Source organism: Felis catus, chromosome D1 (assembly GCF_018350175.1).
Source record: "Felis catus isolate Fca126 chromosome D1, F.catus_Fca126_mat1.0, whole genome shotgun sequence".
Classification (NCBI taxonomy): domain Eukaryota; kingdom Metazoa; phylum Chordata; class Mammalia; order Carnivora; family Felidae; genus Felis; species Felis catus.
Genome location: NC_058377.1, coordinates 7,099,429 through 7,112,092, shown reverse-complemented (window position 1 = coordinate 7,112,092; position 12,664 = coordinate 7,099,429). Strand labels below are relative to the sequence as shown.

Genomic DNA, 12,664 nt, shown 5'->3' with positions numbered 1-12,664 from the left:
AAATCGTCACAGGCTCCCCGATGGCCAAGGACCATCTGTGGGCCTATATGAAATCCCCTAAAAACAGCCAGCGTGTTCATTTAAATCGTGGCAGAGCTCAGCTGGGGACCCAGGTTTTTCCCTTTTTATTTTTAGGCTTTGAAACTGCAGAACATTTTTTTAAATGTTGATTTATTTTGAGAGAGAAAGAGTGAGCGGGAGAGGGGCAGAGAGAGAGTCCCAAGCAGGCTCTGCGCTGTCAGTGTGGGGCCCCATGCAGGGCTCAGTCCCATGAAACTGTGAGATCGTGACCTGAGCAGACACCAAGCGTCGGACGTTGAACCGACCCAGCCCCCCAGGCACCCCTAAACTACAGAACTTTTAACGGCCTATTTTTTAAAAAATTGCTGTTGTGTGTTTTGTGTGTGGTTTTCCTCTTTGCTTCCAGATCACAGCAAGCTATATAAAAACAGCTTTTTGAGGGGGTGCCTGGGTGATTCGGTCAGTTGAGCGTCCGACTTCGGCTCAGGTCATGATCTCACAGTTCGAGAGTTCAAGCCCCACGTCGGGCTCCGTGCTGACGGCTCAGAGCCTGCTTGGGGTCCCCTGTCCCCTTCTCTCTGTGCTCCTCCCCTGCTCATGCTCGCTCACTGTAAAAAAATAAACTTTTTTTAAAAAAATGGGTTTCTGAACTGTGCATAATTGAGGGTAGTCTAAGCTGCCGGCCGAATTCCTGTGCGTTTGTGCATGTCGCAGCTCCCCGTCAGGGTGCACAGAAGCCACGTGTGTGCTCTGCTTTCTGAAATCGCCCCTCAGTCGTGGGTGCTGGTGCTTCACCCCTCAGAGCAGGCAAAGCACCACAGCTCTGCCGGGCTCGTTCCTCGTTGGGGAGCGTGTCAGGGAGGGCCTGGCCACGCTCCTGCTCTCTCTGCTCCGCTTCCTGGGGCTCCCCCTCCCTCCTTAAGGACATCACTCTCTCCCCTATTCTCAGCACCCACCCACCCCCCTTCCCGTCCGAACACATTCTCATTTGTAGGTGAGACTAACCCCGGCTCCACGCAAGGCAGCTGGAAGGGCCAATAAATTAGGTCATGTCTGTCCACAGCAGTTTAATTGCTTGGCCACCGCCGTCCAGGCAAAAGTCTTTAAAAGGTTTATGAGTAACATATTCCCTGCAGGGTAGCTGTCTCCACCTTCAAAGCACACCGTACCCCACCCTCGGCTCGCTCTGCCTGGCGTTCTGTACCCGGGTTCCGCGGAGCTCTGAGTCCAGCCTCTCGCCCAGCAGCTTGTCATTTGCCCCATGTGTCAACGTTCCACACCCTGCTCTGGGCCTTACGGGTGCTTCAGGAGCGCTCACGGCCCCAAAAAGATACATACGTTCTTATTGTAACTTTTTTTATTAGAAACAATTCCCATGGGTCCAAGGACCCACTAACAAGTGTTGTAAATGGCACAGTTTCCCAGCCGTGCTTCCGAACAATGATAGTCTCATCGTGAAAGTTGATAAAAAGGCTTTTCTGTTCTCAGCTCATCTGACCTTCCTCTGTGAGGTGCTCCAGGCCACTCACGGGTGGCAAAAGTGGAAGCTTCTTCACCTTTAGGGGCCTGGGTCTCTTGGGGAGGTAGGGGCCCCACCTCCTTTGGCTTGGACCTGCCTACCCTCCCGGGATGCAGCAGTCATCAGGACATTTTAATTGCAGGTCGGCCAGTCGTCAGCATCAGGTGTTGGCAGTTGCACTGCAATTTCACGTCTTTCTCTTGGCATTTCCAGGCGTGACGAGCTCCTGTTGGCAGCGTGAAGGCCTTTGTCTGTGGAGCCTGTTGCTGCCCCAGGACCCTCCTCGTGGTGCCTCGCAGCACTGGGGGTCAGAGGCTGGGTACCCCTGTGTTCCTCTTAGGGTGAGAGCCCCATAAGATAGATTTTTTTCCCCATATCGTGGATTCAGCAGCACTTTTGTGGAGCAGCTCTCATAATTTAGCAGATGTCCTTGAGATTCTGCTGTGACCCTAGTACCAGAGATACAAAACCGGGGAGGGAGAGCGTTTTAAAACAGCGTCTCTAAGGGCGCCTGGGTGGCTCAGTCGGTTAAGCGTCCAACTCTTGATTTTGGTTCAGGTTGTGATCTCACGGTTTATAGGTTCAAGCCCTGCATGGGGCTCTGTGCTGACAGCACACATCCTGCTTGGGATTCTCTCTCTCTCTGCCCCTCTCCCCCTCTCAAAAATAAACAAACATTAAAAAAAAAACAAACCCAGCTCATCTCCTGTAACAAGGCAGACAATAAGCTAGCTATGCACAGGGACACAGAGGTCATTTAACCTCACGTGAGGTCTCAGGGAAGACATGGAGGAGGAGACGATGCCCGACTTGAGTCTGGAAGGGGGTGTGGGGTGAACAGAAGGGGGAAGCAGATTCTGAATGGGGCAAACGGCGGTAGGGAAGACACGGGGTGTGGAGGACCGCGGGGACCTACGGGCATCGCCAGGAGTGAGGATCACTAGAATACAAAGTGCAAGCCAGTCCCCGGCCAGAGGGCTCGCTACAAACTGAAGGCCTGTGGAGCCACTGGGATGCCTGTCGCAGTAGAGTGACCGTCAGTGGTAGATGGCTCTGGGTGCGGCTGACGCCAGGATGACACGAGGTATGTGTAGGGGACTCGACTGGTGATGCAGAGAAGGGGAAAGGCTCCAGAGATATTTGGAAAATTAAATGAGCAGACCTTGGGGCTGATCGGCTGGAGAAGGGAGAAAGGACCGTTCGTGTGAACTCAGGTTTCTCACTTTGAGGAGCTTTTGACATTTGGCCTGCTGTTTACACTGAAACTGGGAGATTCCAGTAAATTCTACGCTCTGTGAGTCCAGAGAGTGCGAAAGGACCTCAATTCCTCCACCACCTTTTAAACATCGAGCTACTTCATCTCAGGATGTACTTTACCTCTTGGCAATGAAGGTCACGTTTTAGGCCTGGATCGCCGTCCGGGGAGGGGTGGGCGGAATTCAAAGCAGAGTCCTGGCAAGGGAGACTGGAACTCGCTCCCCGGGTCCAGATGGCCTGGTCAAGGACTCTCGGGCAGAGGCTGCCAGCAGCCGCCTGACGGCCGAGGAGGGACTGACCCACAGGAACCACCGCGCGGCGGCCCGAGGTGAACAGCCTGCCAGACAGCAGGCGCCCAGGCAGCCACAGGAACCTGCAGGTGCTTTCATTTCCTCCCCGTCACCTTGGGACTCCTGTCGGGAGCTGTTGCTCGCTCCCGTGCTCAGCAAAACTAATTGAGGCTGACTGATCGTTAAGGCCCTCTTCCCCTCCAAAAAGAAAAGGCCAAAAAACACAAAACACAAGACATCTCAAGCGCTGTTTCCCTTCGTGAAGAAGCGGCAGGCTGACCTGGTAACAGTGCCCTTCTCTGTACGGGTCAGCACGAGGGGGGAGTCTCCTCTCTCCGGTGCGCCCCCGTCCTCCAGGCTCGGGCACCTGCGATCTCGGTTTCGAAGCTTGTCCTGAGTCACTAAAGAGAGAGAGAAAGGCATCATTCTACCCCGTGCCACCGAACACCGACCAGGTAAGCTGCTGTGTGCCAGGACGCAGCCCCTGGCAGCTCTCTGGCCCGCATAGTCCAGAACCCGCGTGAATATACCGGACGTATGTCTCTAGGTTCAAAGCAGCCAGGCTGAACGCGGTGCCATCAGCAGGCATGACTAGCAAGGGAAAAGATGCCCCTTGCCAAGTTTACCGTGACGGGAGTTTACTTAAATAAATGGCAGCTTCTTTGGGGATCCAGATTAGTGATATTTTCATTTCATTCAAATAAGACCTACTTGACAAGTATTTTGAGGACCTGCTGCGGTAAACGCAGAGTGTAGAACCCAAGAAATGTATAATCTCTTTGGGCGGACAGGGCATGAAAATTGAAACCGTATACTGCACGTGACCAAGTAACTAATGGGTGGCAGGGGTTTTGGAGAGAGAGACGGACGGGTTGGCGGTGAGAGGCGGATGAGCGGGCTGTGGATGAGGGGAGAAAGACTCCCAATTCCGGCTTCTTAACGCTCCCTTTGTGCCAAATCTGCATCACGCACTTACAGAACTTTAATCGGCAGTTAGACGCGCAAATCTTCAATTCAGAAAGTCCATTCCGGTGTCAGTGTTGGGAACTAAAATCCCAAAGAATGGGGCTGGTGTTTGTGTATTGTGGGTAACGGCAGACTGACTGTGGTGTTTCCTCACCCTTGCCTTCATCCCCGCCCCCCCCCCCCCAGGGTCTGTTCACCTTCAGTAACTTCTGCTACGTGTTCGCTAACTTTTTTTTTTTAAGCAGAAATTGCTAAAAATAATTTTTTAAAGTTGCACATGGAGAATGAGATTTAGGCTAACTGTTTTATCACTGAATTTATTAATCTGTAAATGATAACTGGAGAGGCACAGAATCACTTCTGATAAAGGAGTTAACTGCGTGTCAAAAGGCGATGTGTCATTCTCCTTATCTCCAGCATTTAGGTGAATCTGCTGAATCGAGGAGCAGTCACCCAGCGTATTGGTGTTTGTGTGAGTGACAGACATGAGGCCAGAAAAAGAAAAATATTTTTAAGTTTATTTATTTATTTTGAGAGAGAGGGAAAGGGAAGGAGAGAGAATTCCAAGCTGGCTCCACACTCAGCACACGGAAACAGGATGGGCTCAATCTCACAACCGTGAGACCACGAGACCATGACCTGAGCCAAAATCAAGAATCAGACGCTTAAGCTGCTGGGCCACCCAGGCGCCCCCGCAAAACGAAATCTTTAACTTCCCCTCCAAGATCTGTTCTTTATTAGAGAGTGTAGGAAGCCTCCAGAAGACCTGTATGATCTTAGTACTGAACCTTCTCCCATATGTGTCTAACAAGGAATTGAGAGAATTTCAGAGTCTCTGGGACCCTTATTTATAGCGCAGTGACACAGGATAGTAACAAAAATATTAGTAGATAATGACTGACTTCCATGAGGAAGCTTGGACGATTTCTCTTGATGCAAGGCCAGCAAATAAAAACTTACTAGGAACACAGAAATAAGACAAAAACAAAAGCAACTTCCTTTGCTCAAATTTCTCTCTACCAGTGACGATCTTCAACTATACCCCCTTCCTACACACACACAATCTATTTTCCAAATCCTTCAATCATTCACTGAAGAACAAGCATCACTAGTGAGGAACAGTGGCAAATTCAGACTTTGCCCTAGTAGGGCTTACACTCCAGGAAGTATATTCCCACCTGTCCTTTACGACCCCTCTCCGCCAATGCTTTCCCCACACTAATCATATCCTTCTTGATTATTGCAAGGCAAGAGTCTTGATTTCCTATTACATGATTGTGATATAATAAGAAATATATATATTTGATCTTTGTCTCTGGTTCCTGGAATCGAGCTTCTAAAACCCTTGTAATTTCATGAGTGGCAGGGATGAGAGGAGTCTTTTGTTATTCATAATAAGATCCTTTCACCCTAACCTGGGTCTGTAACTCCTGGAAGTTGGGGTCAGAGGAACCAGGATTGGAACTTTTAGCCCCAACCCGTGACCTCCAGGGAGAGGTGGACAGGGTAGGGGCTGGAGACTGACTTAATCAATAATGGCTGATGGTTAGATCACCCGTGCCTACATAATGAAGCCTCTATAAAACCCTAAACAACAAAGTTCGGAGAGCTTGTGGGTTGGCCAATGAGAATGCATGCACATGCCAGGAGGTGGCACACCCCTAAACTTCATGGGGACATGGGGACAGAGCTCCCCTGCTCAGGACACGTCTGGACCCTGTCCTATGTATTTCTTAATCTGGCTGTTCATTTGTATCCTTTACAAATACCCTTTGTAATAAGTCAGCAATAATAAGTAAACTTTACCCGAGTTCTGTGAGCTTTTCCAGCAGATTCTCAAATCCAAAAAGAGCGGCCTCGGGTGCTCAGTCAGAAGTACTAGGAGCCTGGGTTTGAGGTGAGTGTCTGAAGTGGGGTCAGATCTTGTGGGATTGAGCCCTGAACCTATGGGGTCTGCACGAACTCTGGGCACTTAGTGTCAGAAGCGTTGTGAGTAGAGAAACTATTTTTCTTTTAAGAATCTATCATGTCCCGTGTTGTAACACAGCTATTTTGTACATGTCCTTTCCTGCTGTTACAGCTGCCATCTCCTAGTGTGTTCACGGCGTCCTTGCAAACTCACATGCTCATTATAGTTGGATTAGATTCATTTTGTTCTTTTTTAAAATTTTTTTAACGTTTTATTTATTTTTGAGACAGGGAGAGACAGAGCATGAACAGGGGAGGGTCAGAGAGAGGGAGACACAGAATCTGAAACAGGCTCCAGGCTCTGAGCCGTCAGCCCAGAGCCCGACGCGGGGCTCGAACTCACGGACCATGAGATCATAACCTGAGCCGAAGTCGGCCGCTTAACTGACTGAGCCACCCAGGCGCCCCAGATTCATTTTATTTTCAATCCTTTAGCTCAGTGCCAGCACTGAATTGAATGATGGGACAAAGAACACGTCAAGAAGGGCATTGCGAGCAGAGAGTAACTGGGGAAAAAGTCCAGAGAATATGGCCATAGAGTTTGGTATGGTTGCCCCTGGGGTATAAATGGGAGGACAGTGGAAAACAAGTCCACGTGGGTAAGTCGGGTGTCTGGGCACGAAGCACTGAGTTTACAGGAGAGGAAAATGAGACGCATAAATGTTACTTGATCAGCCCAGGTAACAAAGGGATCAGAACCCACCATCTGAGTGTCCCCGCTCTCCAGGCCCGGCACCCTCACACACGCTCAGACAGTGATTCTGTGCAGCCAAGCCAGTCTGGGGCAGTTGGATGGGAAAAGGTGAACATAGTGCTAGAGTGTGGCTCTGACCATCCTGTCTGTGTCCTGGGGCCACAGAACACCTCTCTTTGTATTTACCAAGCAGCCTGAACAGAAGCAAGAGGAATAATGGCAGGTAAACAACCAAGAAAACTCTTTGAAGACAACATTCAGCCCTGCTCTGTGGTCTGTTGTAGGAGCCAGTCTGAGCTCCTGCTTGATGACATAGGGCCCGTCTGCGAGCTACACTCTGAAACGAATACCAGCAGTTACCAATTCTGACATCCGTTTTGTCCTTGGCCTTGAGCTTCAGAGAGCTGATATTTTCCATGACACCTGGGTTAAAATAATAAGCAAAGGTGTTGAGCAGATAAGTCACAACACACACACACACACACGCATATGCAATTAACATACGAAATAATAGGGGCGCCTGGGAGGCTCAGTCGGTTAAGCGTCCGACTTCGGCTCAGGTCATGATCTCGCGGTTCGTGAGTTCAAGCCCCGCGTCAGGCTCTGTGCTGACGGCTCAGAGCCTGGAACCTGTTTCAGATTCTGTGTCTCCCTCTCTCTCTGACCCTCCCCCGTTCATGCTCTGTCTCTCTCTGCCTCAAAAAATAAATAAACGTTAAAAAAAATTTAAAAAAAAACATACAAAATAATAACTTCTCCAGTAATCAGACCTTTTTTAACGAATCCCTCCCTCTTTTTTTTGCTTATCAGGTATCAGTTTAGCAAAGATTAAGAACAATAATAATTCACGTTGGCAAAGACATGGGGAAATTTTCCTTCACAGAGAATCTGCTGGTTGGAGAAAATTTTGATATCACCTTTCTCCTGAGCAATTTTGTGATAAGTCACTGAATGATAAGTCATTTCATAAGTCACTGAAACATGTCTGTCCTTTGTCTCATCAATCCCACTTCAAGCAAATTTATTATTCTAAGGAATTGATCGTAGAGGTACACAACGCTAAGTTTAAACTATGTGCATTTCAACATTTTGCTTGTGAAAAATTAAAAACAACTCCTGTATCCAACAGTAAGGGAGTAGGTACATATATTATGGAACCGAAATAGGATGATAAGAAAATATCAATGTAGCACAGCATTCTTAATACAATGCTAAGTGAGAATTGTTAGCTGCAAGACAGTATTTGTTGCATAAAGGCATTGTTACAAAACGCATATGCGTGTAAGTGTCACGTTGACCAAGCCGGACTCCTGGGACATCAGAGAGCGTCTCTGGTTTTGCCTGTAATTGCCACTGGGCAAAACATGACCAGTCCCATGACTTTTCTGCTCGCCGTTAGGTAATAAAAGTCCTTGGTCACTTGAAGCCACAAAACAGTCTCAGGTCAATGTGGTGATTAGACCGGCTGGTGCCTGACTAATGCCGATCTCATTCCCAGCAGCAGCCATTCCCCCTGGCACACTCATTGTGCGCATCAGGGAGAAGCCCAGAACGGCGACAGGGATGTGATCCTCCCTTTCCCCCAAAGCCTCCACCTCCCCCTGCCCTGAAGGGAGCAGGTAGGGGGTGGGTGGGTGGGCAGAGATGTACAGGCTTGGGTAGGGTGGTGGGGTGACTGAGATGGCTGTAGGATGGCGCCCACACTCTCTGGGCGGACAGATGTTTACATTTGCCTCTTGCGAGCTCACGTGGGGGCTTTTAGGCTCCGTTCTCCTGCAGCTTTTGATGAAAGGGTCTGGTGTCCCCTGCTCTCTGCCCAACCTCGCCGTGTCCCTAGGAGCCCAGTGGTTCGCCCACAGCCTCTTTCCACCAAGGTCTTTTTACCTCTTGAGCTAGCTCTGGTGGAAATGAACTAAGAGAACCCCACACCTCCCCGGCCTCTTCGGGGGTTCATGTCTCGTCCGTGGGAAACGCACACAGCGTTTCTGCCCGAGAAACCCTGGAAGTGAGGACTGATTGCCAGCTGGGCAACCTCCCTTCAGTCTCCCTTTACTCTGAGCCGGCTGGCACCAGCTTCTGGAACTTCGTCTTCTTGTCCTGGAGTCAGACACCAGGCAGCCTTTCCCCTAAACTGTCGGCAACACAGATGAAAGCCCAGCGGTGCTGTGAAAGCCCCCCTCTCTAAAGAAAATCTGCTCGCGGCTCCTGTCCCCACTCTTCTGACCCAGTGGGGGTAGGAGACTTGTAATCTTAACAAGAAGGCTTTGGACTTGTTTTTGGTAAGGACGCTTAACATGAGCTCTACCCTTTTAAGGGTTATCAGCGCGTAATACAGTGTTTTTATCTTTTGGCCCCAGTGTTACTCAGCAGATCTCTAGAACTTACTCGTTTATGCAGAACTGAAATTTTATACTTGATTAGCGGTTCCCCATCGCCCTCCCCCTCACTACCACCGTGCTATCCTTTGCTTCTATTAGTTTAACTATATTAGAAACCTCATATAAGTGGCATCACTCAGTGTTGGTCCTCATGTGTCTGGCTAATTTCACTCAGCATAACGTCCTCAAGGCTTATCCATGTTGTCACATTTGCAGAATTTCCTTCTTTTTAAAGGCTGAGAACGTTCCGTTCTATGTTTCTATCACATTTATTTTTTTGTTTCTATCCCATTTAAAAAGTCCACTTGTTGACGGAATTTAATTCTTTCTACAGCTTTCCACCATTGTGAATAATATTGCTATGAACATGGGAGGTGCAGATATCTCTGGAGCTAGTGTTTTCATTTCCTTCAGATGTATTCCCAGAAGTGGAATTGCTGGACCATATTCTATTTTTTCATTTTTTGAGGAACCTCCATACCGTTTTCCACAGTGGCTGCACCAGTTTGCATTCCCATCAGCAGTGTACTAAAGGGTTCCAATGCCTTCCTCCCTGCCAACATTTTCTTTGTTTTGTTTTGTTTTTAAAATAACCATTCTGACAAGTTGTGAGGTGGTATCTCACTGTGGTTTTGATTTGTATTTCCCTGATGATGAGTGGTGTTGACCATCTTTTCATGTGTCTGTCGGCCATCTGGATGTCTTCTTTGGAGAAGTGTCTATTCAAGTTCCTATTTTATTTTATTTTATTTTATTTTATTTTATTTTATTTTATTTTATGTTATTTTATTATTTTATTTTTTTATTAAAAAAATTTTTTTTAATGTTTATTTTTGAGACAGAGAGAGACAGAGCATGAATGGGGGAGGGGCAGAGAGAGAGGGAGACACAGAATCGGAAGCAGGCTCCAGGCTCTGAGCCATCAGCCCAGAGCCTGACGCGAGGCTCGAACTCACGAACCGTGAGATCGTGACCTGAGCTGAAGTCGGACGCTCAACCGACTGAGCCACCCAGGTGCCCCTTATTATTTTATTTTATTTTATTTTATTTCATTAATGTTTGTTTATTTATTTTGGCGGGGGAGAGAGGCAGAGAGAGAGGGAGACAGAGAATCCCAAGCAGGCTCTGTGTTGTCAGTGCACAGCCTGACATGGGGCTCGATCCTACGACTGTGAGATCATGACCTGAGCCGAAATCAAGAGTTGGACGCTTAACCAGCAGAGCCACCCAGGTGCCCCCTAGCCCATTTTTAAGTCAGTTTTTTTGCTGTTAAATTGTAAGAGTTACTTAGATATTTTGGAAATTAACCCTTTATCAGAGATGTTATTTGGCACATGTCTTCTCCCATCCCATAGGTTACCTTTTCACTCTGGTGATTCTTTCTTCTGCCGAGCTGAAGCTAATTTTTAGTTTGATATAGTCCCACTCATCTATTTTTGCCTGCCTTTGGTGTCATATCCATGAAATCACAGCACACTTTCTAATTCCAAAATACACTACAAAGCTACAGTAATTAAAACAGTATGGTACTGGCATAAAGTTGGATCTTTAGATAGGTCAATGGGACACAGTCAAGAGCCCAGAAATAAATTCATGCAAGTATGTCAACTGATCTTTGTGCCAAGAATACACAGTGGAGAAAGTACAGTCTCTTCAACAAATGGTTCAGGGGAAACTGGGTACCCCCACACAGAAGAATGAAACTGGACCCTTGTCTTACACCACACACAAAAATCAATCCCAAATGGGTTAAGGACTTACACATAAGACTGGAAACTGTAAAGCCACAATAAAACATAGGGCAAAGGCTTTGGCTGTTTGGTTTTTGTTTTCATTTTTCGGTTTAATAAATCCTACCAAGCAAGTTCTCCTGACTGGTCTTCTCACAATTCACCTGGATGTGTGGAATCTCTTGCTTTCACGCCCCAGCTGAAACTGAGACAGGCTGGCTCCCACTGTAACATCCTAGCATGCCTGCTTTAAAATGCTGGGTGAGGGGCGCCTGGGTGGCTCAGTCAGTTGAGCGTCCGACTTCGGCTCAGGTCATGATCTCGCGGCCCATGAGTTTGAGCCCCACGTTGGGCTCTGTGCTGACAGCTCACAGCCTGGAGCCTGTTTCAGATTCTGTGTCTCCCTCTCTCTGACCCTCCCCTGTTCATGCTCTGTCTCTGCCTGTCTCAAAAATAAATAAAACGTTAAAAAAAATTTAAAAAAAAATGCTGGGTGAACATTTGCACACACAGCAGTGTCTCTGGTTGTGGGGATGATGAGTGACTTTTTTTTTTTCCTTTAAGCTTTTGCAAGTCTCCTGTAATGAGTGTAATTTTACTTTTGTCATTAGAAAAAAAAAAAAAAAGAGGGGGCGCGTGGGTGGCTCAGTCGGTTGAGCGTCTGACTTCGGCTCAGGTCATGATCTCACGGTCCGGGAGTTCGAGCCTCGCGTCGGGCTCTGGGCTGATGGCTCAGAGCCTGGAACCTGTTTCCGATTCTGTGTCTCCTTCTCTCTCTGCCCCTTTCCTGCTCATGCTTTGTCTCACTCTGTTTCTTAAAAATAAATAAATGTAAAAAAAAAAAAATTAAAAAAAAAAAAGAAAGAAAGTAAAAACTGTAGAATGGCAAATCAAAGTCCGTTTTGTTGACACTTAGGATCTCCTGTCCCAACACTGAAGAATTCCCTTTGAGCAGATTCCCATTGGTTGATTATGGCGGCTCCTTTCGTTATGCTCTTGAAGGTGATAAGGGTCAGGCGCTGGCTTACCTAGCGCTGGGCACTTCACTGGAAGTCTGGGGCGGGGCCAGTAAGGAGACACAAGGAACAGCGTCACCTTGCACAGCCAGTCTTTAGAAACTGGAACACTGATCGGCACCAAACAGTGGGATGGTAATCAATCGGTCGGTGGCTCCCTGACGCTGCTCTCCTTGTCCCTGTTTACTCCCAATGTCATCTCTTGTTGGCACTTTCCTCTCGGCCCCATGGCTTCAGTCTGTTCAAGACTCGCAGACGCTATGTCACTTCAGTTTGTCTCACTTGCCATCACGGTTGCAAGACACGTGAAGAGGAAGAACATGACTCAGTTGTTAATCACTGACCGAAATAGAGCACATCGGCCCAGCAGCATTCTTTGTCTTGTTTAGCTTTTAGGTCAAGCGAATTCCTGGTTCAGTTGATGAGGACCAGGAATGTGGAAAATCGTGGATCCCATGACCCAAAACACAACTACCCATGACCCCTTGTGTGTGAGTGGGACAGGCCCCCAACACTTCACGACCGCCCATGTGCTAGGAAAGTGGCCCGTGTCTCTCCGATACCACCATGCTTAATTCATTACTGTTGAGTCCTATTTGGGGATATTGGTGATGAGAATAGAGCGGCTGGAATGATTCCAAGCAAAGCAAAACAAAACAAAACGATGAGGGAATCAGACATCTAGTTTTCTTCTTCTATGCCATGCACTATTTTATCCTACCTGAAAGAAAACAACCATTTTTGCAAACGCTAAATAAATGATTTAAAGCTAAATAGATTCAAAGCTAAATAGATGATGACTTTTAAAATCTAAGGTCATTGGGG

At 47.8% G+C, this 12,664-nt stretch overlaps 1 protein-coding gene across 4 annotated transcripts in view; it reads left to right on the top strand.

The window, feature by feature from the left end:
* Window positions 1-12,664, top strand: part of EXPH5 (exophilin 5) — an 83,127-nt gene that overhangs the window by 17,819 nt on the left and 52,644 nt on the right. The window contains exon 1 of one of the 4 annotated variants that reach the window (XM_019811255.3): window positions 2,416-3,542. The exons of the other annotated variants lie outside the window; for them this stretch is intronic. The gene's annotated coding sequence lies outside the window, so the exon portion shown is untranslated. Of the gene's footprint in view, window positions 1-2,415; window positions 3,543-12,664 lie in introns of those variants that run through there. 4 annotated transcript variants of the gene reach the window in all.